Source organism: Procambarus clarkii, chromosome 88 (assembly GCF_040958095.1).
Source record: "Procambarus clarkii isolate CNS0578487 chromosome 88, FALCON_Pclarkii_2.0, whole genome shotgun sequence".
Taxonomy (NCBI): domain Eukaryota; kingdom Metazoa; phylum Arthropoda; class Malacostraca; order Decapoda; family Cambaridae; genus Procambarus; species Procambarus clarkii.
This window is the reverse complement of record NC_091237.1, coordinates 15,359,866-15,375,986: the sequence shown is the minus strand read 5'-3', so window position 1 is coordinate 15,375,986 and position 16,121 is coordinate 15,359,866. Positions and strand designations below refer to the sequence as shown.

The following is a 16,121-nucleotide window of genomic DNA, read 5'->3' as shown; positions in this document are numbered from 1 at the left end:
ATAGTGCTTCACCAATCAATATTATATACCATAGTTTGCGCTTTAAAAATCTTTAAAGAATGTTTTGTAGGAATGCTAACAGAAAACGATGTTGTTGGAATGTTTATGGGGTAAACTACTGCAAACTTGGGGATCACTTCCACCCACAGGAAGGGTATGGGGTCCAATACCATCCACTGGATGTGTATGGCGTCCACTTCCACTTCATACACATTCCTAAGTGTATGAAGTAATTACAGAGTTCAAAGTACCTTATACCATTTGGTCTGAAGTCACTTATAACAGGGCAATCACAGATATAGTGTTGGTGAGTATGTCCCAGCTCTTGTTCACATAGTTTACAATTGGAATATTCACCATTGGGGGCTATTCATTACCTGCAGCCACCTGCGATACATATCGATATCCTAGCCTAATTCTGGCAATTACAAGTCACACTGTCATTGTGACACTAGTGGAAGTTTTATGCTGTCCGTTCATATAATTCTCGATTCTAAACATGTTTACTTAGTTTAGTTCATTAATTATGCACCCCATATATCATCTTGTGGGCGGTAGTGGAAAAGGTTACAGAGGCACATAAACATGTCATAGCTCTTTATACTCTTGCTTTCTGGCTTTTGTGTGTCAGTGACTGCTCTTCTGTCTTCCCTAATTTCCTAAAATATTGCGGCTTTGACAGAAGAGATTGGAATGCCCATATCCCACTCAACTTCAGGCTTATCACATTCAGTTTTAGCTGCCTTGTTTGTGTCATCATGCTGGACAACACCTATATGAGAAGGTATCCATACAAATGAGACTTTGAAACTCCTACTGTTTGCAATAATAATGTTGTTTATAATAGATGTTACAACTACAACCTTTTGAAGATCAATGCTAATTTTATCTAGATAATGTAATAAACGAAAGTTTTCTATGTCAACAGAAAGGCAGAAATATAAGCTACACTTTAAATACTTGTCATAAATATAACTGAAGTGAAAGCGAAGATATATGCATTTGATACTGTACAGTTTCTTGATGGCTTGCTTTAAGAGTGTGAAGCCCTTCACACCAGCCTATAAATTGTGTAATTTATTTCCATATATGCTAATTAACCTTAAAATCTATATGTCAGAAGGAAGGAAGATGTAGACGTTAATGTGATAACATTTCAAGAAATATCTCTCTTTAAAGTTAAATAATACAATCCTATCGCCGGTGTCAGGACACATGAAAGCTACTTAGGTATCAGTGGCCAGGCAGGTGGAGATCACAGGCTGTACAATACTGATAAATTATGTAATTCACAGAGATACGTTGATAAATATTAATGTTTTATATTTTATTAAAAAAAACTGATATATACTTTGTTTCATACGTTAAATGTAACAATATTTCAGTATATATTATATAAGCATAGTATATATAATTCAGTATATACAATATATAATAAGAGTGTCAGACCACGGAGGAAGAATTGAAACAGGAATTTCCTTTAGTACTTTCTTATATTAATACATCTTCAGAGCGAACCATTCCTTCTGAAGATGTATTAATATAGGAAAGTACTTAGAGCATTCTATTGTGGTTTTAATATTGAACAATTATACATATACGAAACAGACAAATCTGGTGTCCGAAATAGTAAAAATATTAGTGTGCAATGTGATCAATGTAAGGGGGATATTGGGTGTGCCTCGTATCCCCTACAACAACAAGAAGTTCGAGAGCGATGAGGACGCCACCTACTAGCTTCAGGATGTCGTCGAATCAAAATCAACAATATACTACCGCCGCTACTTTCTCGGAAACGTAAGTACCTGCCGCTTTACTTCTCTCACCCTGCCTAGCCTGGCCTAGCCTGACCTGACCTGGCCTAGCCTTACCTAGCCTAGTCTGACCTGGCCTAGTCTGACCTGACCTGGCCTAGCCTTACCCAACACTAATCACCACACGTGACAGCCCAAACCAGCCCAGCCCAGGGAGATAATCCATGCCCATGCCCCGCCTCGAGGTCAGTTCTCGAGTCACACCAAGAATAACAATCGAGCAAGTTGTCCTGACCAGGATGTGGCATATTAGGGAGGGTTGAGGAATAGGAAGCCTGTCTGATAGGGCTCTTGGCAAGCAGCTCTCCCTCAGTCTACCTATCTATATGGAAGAAATGTATCTAGGCCCTCCTCCCCCCTGCCTATTTTCTCTCCCCCACCTTTCTTCCTTCATTTCCTCCCTCCTTCCCTCCCCCTCACTGGTGAGAGAGTAGGAGTGTGAGAGTGGTTAGAGAACTCGTAGTTCTCACGCTCGTGAAATTGTCTGCGACCCTGGAGGAGTAGAGCAGAGGGGGGGGGGTGAAAGTAGGTGACGATGGAGGAGTAGTGGGGAGCATTATATGCAGTGAACGTAGGTGTCTATGGAAGAGTACATCATAGAGGAGGGTGAAATAAAGGTGACGATAGAGGAGGAGAAGGGAGGGGGTGTGAAGGTAGGTGATGATGGAGGAGTAGAGGGGAGGAGGGGGGCAAAGGTAGGTGTCTATGGAAGAGTACATCATAGAGGGGGGTGAAGGTAGGTGGCAATGGAGTAGAGCAAAAGGGGTGGGGGTTGAAAGTAATCCTGAGTTTAATTTTTTAGTTATATATAGTGACACCTCGGCTTACGAATGAATATTTATGAAATTTTCGGGTTACGAGCCTAATTTCTTCGAAAAATTTGAATCGGGTTACAAACTTTGCCTCGGGAAAGGAGTTTGTTGATATACGTATGGGCTGACCTAGCGCGTGGTGGCATGGTGATCGCGCCTCAGTTTACCAGTGTCTCCTGCCTAGTAAGTATCGCGCCTGAATTCTTTGTAAAGCATTACATTTGTTTTGGGATTTTTGGCTATTTGAACATAAAATTTGTTATGATATATCTTGCCATGAGTCCCAAGAAAGCCAGTGGTAAGGTTCAAGCCAAGAAAACACATGTGAGAATGACCATAGAGGAAAAACAAGAGAGCATTCATAAACATCAAAATGGTGCACAGGTTGTTGAACTAGCTAGGCAGTACAACAAATTTATGTCAACAATATGCACTGTACTTGCTAAGAAAAAGGACATTATGAGCATTAAAGTGGCAAAAGGCATATCAACAATCCCGAAACAAAGAACACAAACACTTGAGGATGTTAAAAAGTTTTTATTAATTTGGATACACAACAAGGAGTTAGCAGGTGATAGCATTTCAGAGGCCATCATTTGTGAGAAACCAAGGCATTTGCATGAAGACCTTTTAAAGAAAACCCCTGGAACGAGGGGGAAAAAGATGAATCAAGTTTGAAAATGTGAAAAGTTTGTGTGACAATAGAGCCTCGTGGAAAACTTTTGCTGTGGTCATTACCTGGTGGAATGCACCCAGGATGGAGTATTAGGGCTATACATCTTTTAAATCATAAAAGTAATAAACATTTCCCATCAACCTTACAAACAATATTAACCTATTTTCATGTATTTTCCCCATGTGCATTTTAACAAAGTTGCTAAATTGCCTTTATCATTCTGTAAAATTTCAATTACAGTACTGTATGTATAATTTTGTTAGTATAAATGGACTGAATATTCTGAAATTGTTATTAATTTTACAATTTCAGATTCAAAGGGGGTCTGGACACCCAATTTGGTCAGACAGGTGAAGAGAGCATTTAGGATAGTTCGAAGAGATGAAGATGGTCGCAATTGTGTTCGAAGAGGCAAACGCCCCCCTTTGCTCCTGACATTATGTTCAACCATTGACCTCTGCACACCTAACACAAGGTAGGTTGAAAACTCCTCCTTCATGTCATTGGTACATTACACTCAGGGCTCATGTAGGAATATCCCTAAAAAAAAAAAAAGTGGCCCCAACAATGCATCCTCCAAGTCTGGAGGATGAGCAGGAGCATTGTCGAGAAGCAGGACCTTGAGTGTCAAACTTTTCTCTTGCAGATATTTTTTGATGGCAGGGCAAACCACTCCACATCACAGTTTTTCTGCACGTTATATATTTTTTAAAACTCTTGGATTTTTGGAATGATACACGAGCAAGGGTTTAATTTTCAAATCGCCACACAGCACAAGAGTTAGCCTATCCTGACACAAGTTAGCCCAAGTTAGCTTGTGTCCGGGCAGTGACGTCTCCTCTTGGGCAATGTATGTCCTCTTCAGCAATTTTTTCCAGAATAGCCATGTCTCCTCACAATTAAACACTTGTTGTGGAATATATCCATCAATACAGTATCTACAAAATCTTTAAAATCACAAACAAATCTTTCAGCCCCTACTTTGTCTGAGCTGGCACCCTCACCATGCCTCACAACACTATGAATACCACGTCTTTTTTCAAAATTTCTCAAACCATCCCCTACTCGCCTTAAACTCTTTCGTATCTGCAAATCTCGTTCTAGGGGTTTTCTTTATAAGATCTTGCATGAAGATTTCATTGTTGACCAAACCACACACTGGAAATTGAATAGACGACGACATTTCGATCCGTCCTGGACCATTATAAAGTCGATTGTGATGAGATGAGGGAAGCAAGAGCATTAAGTAGGCAAGAGAGAGAGGTGAGGAGATGGCAAGTATGTACGTATGTACATGAATAAAACATGTACATACTTATACATAACGTGTGTAAATAGTGTAATAAACACAATAACAGTATTTTGGGAGGAGGAATGTTGGCGAGTAATGTGTTGGAGGGAGGGAGGACTGGCAGGGTGTGGCAGCTCACTCATGTTTTTTGGGCTCACCATACCAACATAGTGGATCGTTATGGTGAATACATACGTAGATGGGTATATACAATGTGTGTATATAGTGTAATAACAGCAAAAACACTGTTTGATTGTAGAATATGTCGCATATATGAGGCCCATAATTTTGAGCATAGCGATGTTCTATACTTTGAATTATATAAATTCCACAAATTACACACTTTTAAATAATATTACAGCAAAAAAAAAAGAAGAAATGAATGAGAAACTTCAAAATAATTGCGCAACATTTTATTCGCAGCAACTGCCGTCGCACGGGGTGGCGGGGCCGACAGACCCTCATCGCTCCAACGCTCAGCGCCCATAATTTGCTCAACTTCCCAGCTCCATCGCAGCTAAAGTAAGTCACATACAATATTTTTTGTTTAGTTTCCCCGTGATCAGACTCTGCATTTTAACAATATAAGAAGAGAAAACAAATTTTTGGAAAGAATTTATTTCTTGTGCACCAGGGTGTTATTTGGAGACAGAGCAGTTCAGTGGTTAACTACTAAATTTTTTTTTCTCCCACACACGCACCCCCCTAGGAAGCAGCCTGTAACAGCTAACTCCCAGATACCTATTTACTGTTAGGTAACAGGGGTCATCCCCTTTTGTACAAAGAATCTGCTAAAGCTTTTAGGGCTAATCTTTAACACTCGTTTGTCTTTGTCGCCCCATATTTTTTACGTCCGAGTTGAATGCTCTAAGGCCCTTAACTAACTTTAGGTCATGTCCCATACTTCTTGGGGAGCTAATCGACACTGCTCCTCTCTTTACATTCCTCTCTCGTTCTGTCTAAACTCGATTATGGCCCTGTTTACTCGTCTGCTTCTCCTTCTACCCTTCACCATCTGGACACACTGCATCATACTGGGTTACGGCTCAGCTCTGGTACCTTTCCTTCGACACCTACCCTAAGCCTGTATGTTGAAACTGGCGTCCTGTTTCTACAGGATTGCCATGATCGCTACTGTCTTCTCCACCTTGCACGGTCCTTACAGCACCCTCACTCTTGCTTATGTCATGCCTTGACCTTTACCCATCCTGTGGTTCCTGTTCCCCTTCACCACCTATCTCTTTCTGTACGGTTGTCTCTCTTACAAAATGCTCTTTCAGTTTGTGTTACCAATATTTCCCCTCGTGTCATTTCGTCTTTGCCCCTATGGAGGGGTCCCCGTTCCTAAATTCTGTAAGCCTTGACCCACATGACTAAAACTTTTACCCCTCCTACAGTTCTAAATCACCTTTTCCTTGAACACTTTTCTTCACACTTTCACTCTATTTCCGTCTTCACCAATGGGTCTTAAGTCTGCAGACGGTGTAGGCTACTCTGTTGTTTTTCCTGACTGCACCTTTGTGTCTCCTGCCTCCGAAGACTAGCATCTTCATGGCAGAACTTTATGCTATTCTCTATGCTCTTCATCAACTTTTTTCTCGGTGTCAATCCTCCTCTGTGTTTGTAGTTGACACTTGCAGTGCCCTCATGGCTCTAGAATCCTTTAATCCAGTCCATCCTTTGGTAGTTGAAATTCAACATTGGCTGTTTCTTATCTCCAGTAGATTTAAGACAGTGGAATTTCGCTGGATTCCCACCCATATTGGTGTGTTCTTAAATGAGCGTGCGGACACTGCCGCTAAGGAAGCTATTCGCACCTGTCCCATCTCCCGTAAAGGTATTCCTTATTATGACTTTTACCCAGTTATTCATTTCCCCATTCTTGCCCGTTGTCAGGGTTGTTGGTCTTCTGTTACTGGTAACAAATTGCGTGCTCTTAAGAGTAGTGTGTTCCCGTGGCCTTCCTCCTACCACCGTAACCGGTGGTGGGAAACGGCTCTGGCGAGGTTGTATATTGGTCATACACGTTTAACTCACGGGCACTTAATGGAGCGCTGCCCTGCTTCTTATTGTCCAAACCGTTGTCTCTACATGTCCTGACTTCCAGGACTTACGTGTCTTGCTTCCCGACCATCCCTCACTGTCAATTGTCCCTCGATAAAATTCTTGGTAAATTCAATACCTTTGATATTGTTCGCCGTATGTGTTTTTGTTCTTGTATTGGCGACGTTAGTGATATTTAGCGCACTATGATTATCCCACACATTTGATGGTTTGATAATTACTGTACTGTACAGTACTTTGGTTTGGAATGTATCAAATAAAGTTGTTTCATGTATTCAAATGTGTGAGAAAATCCACTGGGGCTGTGAGATGAAGCGAACCTGTAACAAAGGCATTGCCAGTTGCATACTCTACCACTGATGGTAAAAGTCTTACAACTGGATATCTTGTGTGACAGGTTATGGTATCACAGCTATACTGAACCAAGATGGTATGGCTCTCCCTCACATAAATGAAAGAAATGCTGCTATTGGCCTTGCAGTGTGTAAGTTGCAGGTGGAAACAAATGAAAATTATCAAATAAATAATTAAACAATTTACTGAAATAGTAATGAACAAAAATAACACATGACAATACTTGACTATCATGTAATGCAAAGGTGAACAAGTTAGTATGACCTTAAATGCAAAAAATAAACTATAAGCAATGAATAAAAGTATGAAGATATACTGGTGTTCTGAAGACAGCTACCATACCACCATGGCATCAGTCACACGACGTTGGCTGGAAGTGGACGACGGGTTAGAGACACCAAGGTGATCCTAGAGCACTAAGGGAGAGATTGCCTCTCCAGGGAGGCAGCGCTCTTTATATAGTCCGGCGGTGATGACTCATCCAGTGTCAACACGAGGTGGACATCTGGTCAACTAGCAAACTGCTCGTTGTGGCTGGCGGTGCCTTTGTGTTGAGCTGTACCACTGTCAGTTGAAGGCGGCTAACTGCTTGTTTGTGGGGACAAACTGCCAGTTAGCAGTGGCGCCCGGCTTGCCTCTGAGTCGTACCAGGCCGTGCCAGGCCCTGGGGGGTATGGAGAGGTGGCAGGACTGATGACTCTTCTGGGCTGGTGTAGATGTATACTTCCAGTGCAGAGGCATTGAAGGTGAAGGGAAAAGGCAGTTCCACTGCTATGCAGGGGATTCACGTGACACTTGTGAAGCCACAGAAAGTCTGGAGGCCCTACTGAAGCCAGTCCAAGTATTAAATAAAACCCCTGAAGTACGCCGGTGAAGGGTAAAGTGAAGGGTGAAGCAAGACCGTATGCCTCAACTTCAGGCACACACAGAAAATCACGTTTTGGTCCCGCCTCTCAACTGTGTATTTGAAGTTGGGGCGTATGGTGTTGAACTGCTTCAGCCTTCACCTGAGTGCTTGTAGGTCTTACGTAAGACGTTGACTCAAGGAGTGGCCTCAAAACTTGCTGTGATTTATGGGGAAATCCGGTTGTAATACTTTTACAAAGTCATTAATATACTGTGGTAGAGTATGCAGCTGCCAGTGCCTTGGGCAAGGGTTTATGTCGCCTCACAGCTCCAGTGGATTTTCTGCTTGGTGTATATCAGGTTGTGATTTTGTGTGTGTACCGTATTGTTATGATCGCCGTCTGATAAGTCCTTTCTGGCCTCAAGAGTCATTTTTACCCACCTAGAAAGATTGCAGATGGCCAAAGCAGTTATTTAAGTTAAGAAGGGACAAGTCTTAAACAGAATTTTGCATAATATTTGACTGTAAAGGGGTAAATTGAGGTAGATTGAAAAACAAAATGGTGAACCGGGTAGGCGGTACTCACAATTAGGCGAGTACACTCGGGAAGTTTTAAAGTGCAACCAAACATGCTTTAGGCTCTCACAACAAGAGGTGAGTGGTGGTGGCTCAGGTGCTCAGCCAATCAGAGCACCTAAGGAGGGAGGGCAGGAGTGAGAGGGGGTGGTATGTGGAAGTTTGGTGACAGTTGTGTGTAGTTTGTTCATCTTCATTGTAAGTTTCATGGCTTGGTGTGCATTTCCCTAGTAAATTTAATTAGGGAAAAATTCAGGTGTTTGATTTTTTAAATCAACTTTTTAAATGTTGAGTTGTTAAAGCCTCAAAGTGCACGGAGTTGGTTTGGGAGTATGGCATCCTCATGCTGTTGCGTGCTCGCGTGAGGTAGCAAAGGTGATGTAAAGTTGTTGGGTGTACATGCTTGGGACGTCCTCTCTGGGGATGGCTGGTGTTAGACCTGTGTGTTTGTCGGTTGTTGAAAAGGCGTCATCCTTTGCTGTTGTGGTATTGATTTTACATTGTTCATCTTGTAATTAATACTGTAGTGCGATATCTAGGGCTACCATTTGTAGGTTTAAAATGTCTAATACAAACAGTTGTCCAATGTGTTTTAATAGGAAATATCATCCACCAAGCACCATTGTACAATTATATTAATTGATAGTATATGCATTGTGCAGAACTGCTTAGAATGATCTTTAACACTTGGCTATATTGGTCATGTCAAATACCTGCACGGTGAATGCTCAAAGACCCTTTCTTTATTCAGTGTTGTCACATACCTCATGGGGGTATGGATAGGCAAACACTCATTCGGTTAAACTTGCCTTGTAGTACTTTCAGAGCTCAGTAATTTGGAATCTGGTTAGCACTTTCCAAATAAATTGACCTTTAAAGTGAATTCCTATTTAGGTTTAAAACATTATACCGAATGAGAAACTCGGATTATATAGCCGAACACCAGAAATGTTGTTATTCAATTTGGTTGCCTAAAGCACATTCAAGGACTACACATTACATGGCATTCCAGGATTCCTCTATACCTTGCTTTATGCTGTAAACATTGTCACAACCCTGTGTTTTATTGATTTAAATGGCCACAGGGAGGCATACAACACTGCAGATTATGATGTCATTAGTTATCCACTGTGCTGACAAGTGGGCTGACTGATGTTCGTTGACACCTGTATCGTGCTTCAATTTAATCGCCAGGAGATCACCCTCTCACTAGAGTCGTCTGTAGGAAGTACAGTATAGTATCTCAAATTACCTTGGATCATAAATAGCATAAGACTTGGGGGTAGGAGAGGGTTGCAGTGTTTGTCATGGCTCTCAGTTGTTCCTGGTATTAGGCAATTTAGTTCTGGAATCATTTTTGTTGGCCAATGTTAAACTTTTTCGAAAGTAGATGTTTTTCTGAAAGGGAAGGGGGGGGGGGGAACCTCTATGCTTGGATACAGTTATCTAAGTGAATACTTAGATTTATACAGTAGAATAACTACCTTCTTTTCCTTAGTCAAAAAGGTTGCTTGTTTATTTCTAGGGACTTGTATTTTCTTTTATTTTTAACTGCAGCAACTTTCAGTGAATGATAGATTCTTACTGAAAGGACCTTTACTTCATTGTTGTTGCTTTATGGTCATCTCATTGTGTACAGGGATTCCGCGAAGCTTTTGGGGTTAGTCTTTGACACTCGCTTGTCTTGGTCAGCCCATATCTCTTGCCTCCGAGTTGAATGCTCTAAGGCCCTTAACCTCCTTAAGGTTTTGTCCCATACTTCTTGGGGAGCGGATAGGCGCACGCTCCTCTATTTGCACTCCTCTCTCGTCCTGTCTAAACTCAATTATGGTTGCCCTGCATACTCTTCTGCTTCTACTCTTCGCCATCTTGATGCTTTGCACCATACTGGGTTGCGTCTCGGCTCTGGTGGCTTTCGTTCGACTCCCGCCCTTAGTTTGTATGTTGACACTGGCTTTCTCTCTCTTCAGGACTGCCGTGATCGCTAGTGTCTTCGCTATCTTGCGCGGTCCTTCCAACATCCTTCCTCTCGCCTCTGTCGTGCATTGACTTTTCCTTCTCCTGTGGTTCCTGTTCCTCTTCATTGTCTCCCACTTTCTGTCCAGTTCTCTCGCTTACAGGATTCTCTTTCTGTTCATATTTCTAATGTTTCTCCTCGTATTGTTCCTTCATTACCTCCGTGGAGAGTCCCCCTTCCCAAGTTTTGTACGTCCTTGACTTGTATTACTAAAGCCTTTACCCCTCCTACAATTCTGAAAAGCCTCTTCCTTGAGCACTTTTCTTTGCACTCCCACTCTATTTCCATCTTCCCTGATGGGTCTAAGTCTGCGGATGGTGTGGGCTACTCTGTTGTTTTTCCTGACCGTACTTACATGTGTCGCCTCCCTTCGGAGGCTAGCGTCTTTACGGCAGAACTTTATGCTGTTCTCTAAGCTCTTCGTCTCTTGCTTTCTCATTCTCATTCCTCCTTTGTGGTTGTAGTTGATTGTCGTAGTGCCCTCATGGCTCTAGGGTCCTTTAATCCTGTCCATTCGGTGGTCATTGAGATTCAACACTGGCTGTTTCTTATTTCTAGTAAATTTAAATCGGTAGAGTTTTGCTGGGTTCCCAGCCATATTGGTGTTTCAATGAGCGTGCGGATGCTGCCGCTAAGGAAGCTATCCGTTCTTGTCCCATCTCCCGTAAAGGTATTCCTTATTCCGACTTTTATCCTGTTATTCATTCTTCCCCGTTGGCAGGGTTGTTGGTCCTCTGTGGTTGGTAACAAGCTGCGTACTCTCAAACTTAGTGTGTCCCCGTGGCCTTCCTCCTACCACCGTAACCGGCGGTGGGACACTGCTGTGGGTTGGTCATACCCGCTTAACCCACGGTCACTTAATGGAGCGCCGCCCTGCTCCTTATTGTCCGAATTGCGTTGTCCCTCTTACAGTTGTGCATATCCTTGTTGAATGTCCTGACTTCCAGGACGAGCGTGTGTCTTGCTTTCCGACCGTCCCTCGCAGTCACTTGTCCCTCGATAGAATTCTAGGTGAATCGGATACTTTTGATATCGTTCGCCTTATGCGTTTTTGTTCTCGTATTGGCATTCTTGGTGATATTTAGCGCCCTGATTATTTTGCACTTTGGTGCCTTCTTTTGGTAATTACCTTACCTTCATTGTTGTTTCATTTTAATGTGGTAGTTGTGATATGGATTGTTCTGGCTCACGTGCAAGGTGTTGGATTTTTTTCTGTTTTATAGTAAGAAATTGCCAGTCTTGTTACTATTTGTAGAGTTAGAGATCTGCATTAAGGCCTCAATATTATATTCTTTATAATGTTAGCAATTGTTGTGGTTGGTAATATTTAGATTAATGTCAGTGATGTATATGACAAGGGTTAAGACCCCTTGTGGTACGACAGCATTTTTCCCAGTATTTCTTTGGTTATGAGGACCCTTTCATTTGTTATTCTTTTGTCCTTTCTACCATGTACTTGTTTGTTGCTTCTTGGTCTTTCATTTGGTACTTTGGCTATTAAAACAATGGCCTTTGGTAATGTTGCAATTACCATTTCTAAAAGAAATGACCAGGTTCATTAGGCAGGGTTTGTTTTTAGCAAACAAAGTTTTACAAAAATTCCATTCCTTCCGGACCTAATTGACAGTAATCTGTTTTGCCCTTTAAAACAATGATGGTTTTAATCTAGGCAAAATATTTCAGAATATCTGACAAGTTTGGCAGACAAATCATTTAAGAGCTTTGATTAATTTTAAGTTACCAAAGACTTTGTGAAAACCATGTTGTATAGATGCTTCAGTGTCACTTTTGTAATGTTTTGTAAATTTAACAATGATCTTTAGTTAATCATTTGTACAAAGCTTAGGTGTTTCATAGCTTTAAATTTACTTTCAAATATGAAAGCTAAAATATTGACTAAAGTTTCTTCAACTTTAATATTTCAGACTAATTTGCAATATTTGTTAGTTTATGTAAATTGGATAGGTAGTCCACTTTTACATCTTTTCAATGCATTTTGCATGCAGCTATGTAACAAGTTACAAATAGGTGTAAATTTTACCAAGTATTTATTTTCAAAGTAAAAAAATTTCAGATGTTTAAACATTGCATAAATAGTAGTAAACAATAATTTCCAGCATAATTTCAGGATAAGGTATATAAAGTAGTTTCATTAAAATTGTTTTATTTAATAAGTTTTACATATAGTATTTATAATAAATCTAATATTTATTACCGTTTCAGGTTGTGCAAGATGCTCCTAGATGAACAAAAGGCCAAGACAACTCCAGAGACAATCACCTGTAAAAGAAAAATAAACATTAAACAGGGACACTACTTTTATTATCACCAAGGCCTAATAACAAGCCCCAAAAATCCTAACATCCTATCTTTTAAGATAGGCTCAGCAAGGCCTATCCCTTCCTCTGGTTTTATTGCAGAGCTTGTTCCCTGAATGGGTGCATTACATCCACCACTTTAGTGCCATCAACACATTGTACATATGCTCTACTGAAAGCACTGTACAATGCATGCCAGGCACTAAAGTTTTAGATGCATCCACACATTCAGCAAACAAGCCCTGTAAGAATTAACAATGTAACCATTGTTAAGGGTCCCTAAACCTATGCAAATCTAGTCCATCTATTAGATGGGTAGTAGAGCAAAGCTCTGAAAAAGCCAAGCCAGGGAAATCTGCAAGACTGCCTGGTCCCCTTTTATGAAATGGGGTAGGATCAGTAACCTGCATCATCCCTGTGGGTTGTAACAGTAGGACATTGTTACACACCTATAAATGGACTAGATAAGAGAATTAAGATTAGGTCATTGATATAGCTAAAACATCAAATTCAAACTCACCCACTTTCATAGATTTCCTTTTGCAGAGTAAAGGAGCCTCACTCCAAGCCAGTCCATGCATCAATCACTTTCACCTGAAAAATATTTCAACAAATTAATTTCAGATTTAAAGCCAATCTTGCTTTACTTTTCAAATTAGCATTCAGTACTTTACAAATTCAGATGGAAAAATTTCTTTAAGGAATTTACCTTACCTACATATTCTAGTAGAAGTAGTAAAGTTGTAGATCTACTTTAGCAATATAAATATATATGGCATCAATTTGCCAAGTTTCAGTAAATGTCATTTGAGAAATGATCCACAACTGCACTTCAATGGCAATTTACATTTATCTTTAGCCAATGCTATATTGTTTAAGTTATTACTATTTTTTTTACTTTTATGCAAATCTATTCAGGTTAACCCTTATTACAACTCACCTGATTCTGTTTATCCAACTGACAGAGGGACTTCTGGACTTTCCAAATCACATTCTGGAAAACTATATAAATTTAAAACCAAGCTAAAGTAAACATTGAATATTTTTTTTTTACTTTCAAGGGAAAAATACCATCACTTAAGCAAAACTTTTCCTGCCATTAACTTTGACTCATGATTACCCTTAACAGTTATACATATATAGATTAAAGCTTATTTAACAAACATTTAATGTTAACTAAACAAGATTTATATTTCATTAAAATTATTAGAACACCCTCAACTATGCTGTTTAAGATCTAATGCCCCACATTACAATTTTCACTATTTCAACATACCATTCTATTCAATACATTCCTGAAAGGACTAAACTTGCAGATATGGTACCCACTAGCCTAAGCCTAGACTTCCATACCCTAATATTTAATAGGTTTTTAGCAATTGACTTCTACCGTCTAATTCCAATGTACACAACACTACTTACTGTAGATCTGAAAGTATTTTCCTGCAGCTCTTTGTTGCCAGGACCTTCCACAACCTGTCATGTGAACAGTAAATATTACTAAAAAGTTATTTGCATAGCGAAGTTATTTTGTTCATACCTGTACCACCAGTTTAACAGCCACACTTTCTCCCCCCCCCTTTCCTCCCAACTGTTCAGTGTCAAAAGGGAGGGGGGGGGGGAGTGTTCATTTACTGTACCACTTACATTTTAGTTTGGGCTTCATCCACTATTCTGATGTTAGCTGGAACATTTGTGCCAGCTGCTGGTTTGAAAGGGAGGCATACCATGTGCCAATTCAGGAAGCTTTCCACGTTCCTCACTGCATGTCAGCTCAGGACCTCACTACCATGTTGGGAGGCAGTTGAAGACTAACCAATCAACATCCCAGGCTGGAGAGCAGTGCCAGCTCGGGGAGAATTTACCACCTGCAAAAAAATTTAATACTCTTAACAATCTACAACATCTAGCTCATCTTTACCTAGCCCCCAAACCTTACATTTGTCAGCATTAAACTGCATCTGGTAGTCTTAACCATTTCAAAACTATATAGGGCATCGGTATTTTTTTTATTTGCCAATTCTGCAACTATTGCAGTCTAAACCATAATCTTGCGAATAACCGAGGTCCAAGGAGAGCTTTTAGGCACTACTTACAACACTTCTTCCAACTTAACCCCATTTATACTAATTTCCTTTGGTATAGCCATGACCTAATCAACTTCAATCAGCATTCCCAATGATCCGAGCCCCTATCAATTTTGCGCCACTCAAAATCTCTGCTGAAGTCAAGGAATACAAAATCACAAACCTTATCACCATTTCCTCAACTATGCAACCTAATCCATGAACATTTAGTAATAAAACTATGCGATTCATGTATCTTTTCATGTTTCTCAAAAAGAGTAGAGAAATGGCACTTGCAATGTTAGATTCTAGTAACTTTCCTCACAATGGACTAAGCTAATTGGTCACTAACTTAATCGTTAAAGTTAAGTCAAACTTTTCCTTTAAAACTTGCTATATTAGGAACTTTCCACGACCGGCCTTTACCCGACAATTAAATAGGGTACAAACGGTATATTAAATGCAGTAAATACAATATGATAAACTTGCATTCTTTAAGCATGGGCTGCATAGTAAGTGAACTAAACTAAATGTTAAGCACCCTGGCAAACCACTTCGTTCTATTCAATTTCTTTATTTAATCACTTTGTCCGGCTAGAATTTTTAGATTAGATTAAAGGAACACCCTCCCTGGTAACGGCTGAACTACTTAACCAAATACAAATATTTAGGTAAAATACTTTCATAAAACCCGTCTACTTCCCCCACCAGTAGACTTGTTCAGCTAAAGGCATAATGTAATGTTCCACTTTAGTAAATAAAGACTTAAAAAAACACTACCCCATCCGTGTAGTTACTGGTTACCTGACATTCTACGCTTAAAATAACCCATCTATTCCCCATAATTGTTCGACATAACTTACCTCTCACCCGCTGGTCGAGTACACAGCAGTATATATCCTCCTCCATCACTCACCGCGTGGATACTATTTCACTCTGGCCGCAAATTGCCTCAAATCACCTACGTTGTCCATAAACATATATAGAAGAGCAACTGACCATAACACCTGTATAGCGATCATCACATAACGTGGGAACATTAGTAGTACTGCTGTCAAAACATAGATGGCGCCAAGACAAACGGTAATTCCTATGGACTCGCCTAGTTATGCGTAGGGAATTGAGCTTCAGCTGTTTGGTCCCGCCCCTCAGCTGTATTCACCTAGTTGTACTCACCTAATTTGTGCTTGCAGGGGTTGAGCTTTGCTTCTTTGGTCCCGACTCTCAACCGTCAATCAACAGGTGTACAGGTTCCTGAGCCTATTGGGCTCTATCACATCTACATT

The 16,121-nt window shown here is 40.5% G+C and overlaps 2 long non-coding RNA genes across 8 annotated transcripts; one reads left to right on the top strand and one right to left on the bottom strand.

Moving 5' to 3' along the window:
• Positions 1-1,546: 1,546 nt before the first annotated feature.
• LOC138359010 (uncharacterized) lies at positions 1,547-12,762 on the top strand. The gene is made up of 4 exons (XR_011225701.1): positions 1,547-1,797; positions 3,615-3,777; positions 5,017-5,115; positions 12,675-12,762. It is a non-coding gene; the product is annotated as an uncharacterized lncRNA (long non-coding RNA).
• On the bottom strand, positions 12,671-15,853 carry LOC138359011 (uncharacterized). 7 transcript variants are annotated; one of them, XR_011225704.1, is made up of 6 exons: positions 15,699-15,853; positions 14,417-14,637; positions 14,192-14,245; positions 13,710-13,771; positions 13,290-13,363; positions 12,671-12,731 (listed from the first exon to the last, which is right to left on the bottom strand). It is a non-coding gene; the product is annotated as an uncharacterized lncRNA (long non-coding RNA). The 7 variants fall into 7 exon arrangements; XR_011225702.1 differs by having other exon boundaries at positions 12,673-12,731; positions 13,710-13,763; XR_011225703.1 differs by having other exon boundaries at positions 12,717-12,731; positions 13,294-13,363; positions 13,710-13,763.
• Between the last annotated feature and the right edge of the window lie 268 nt (positions 15,854-16,121).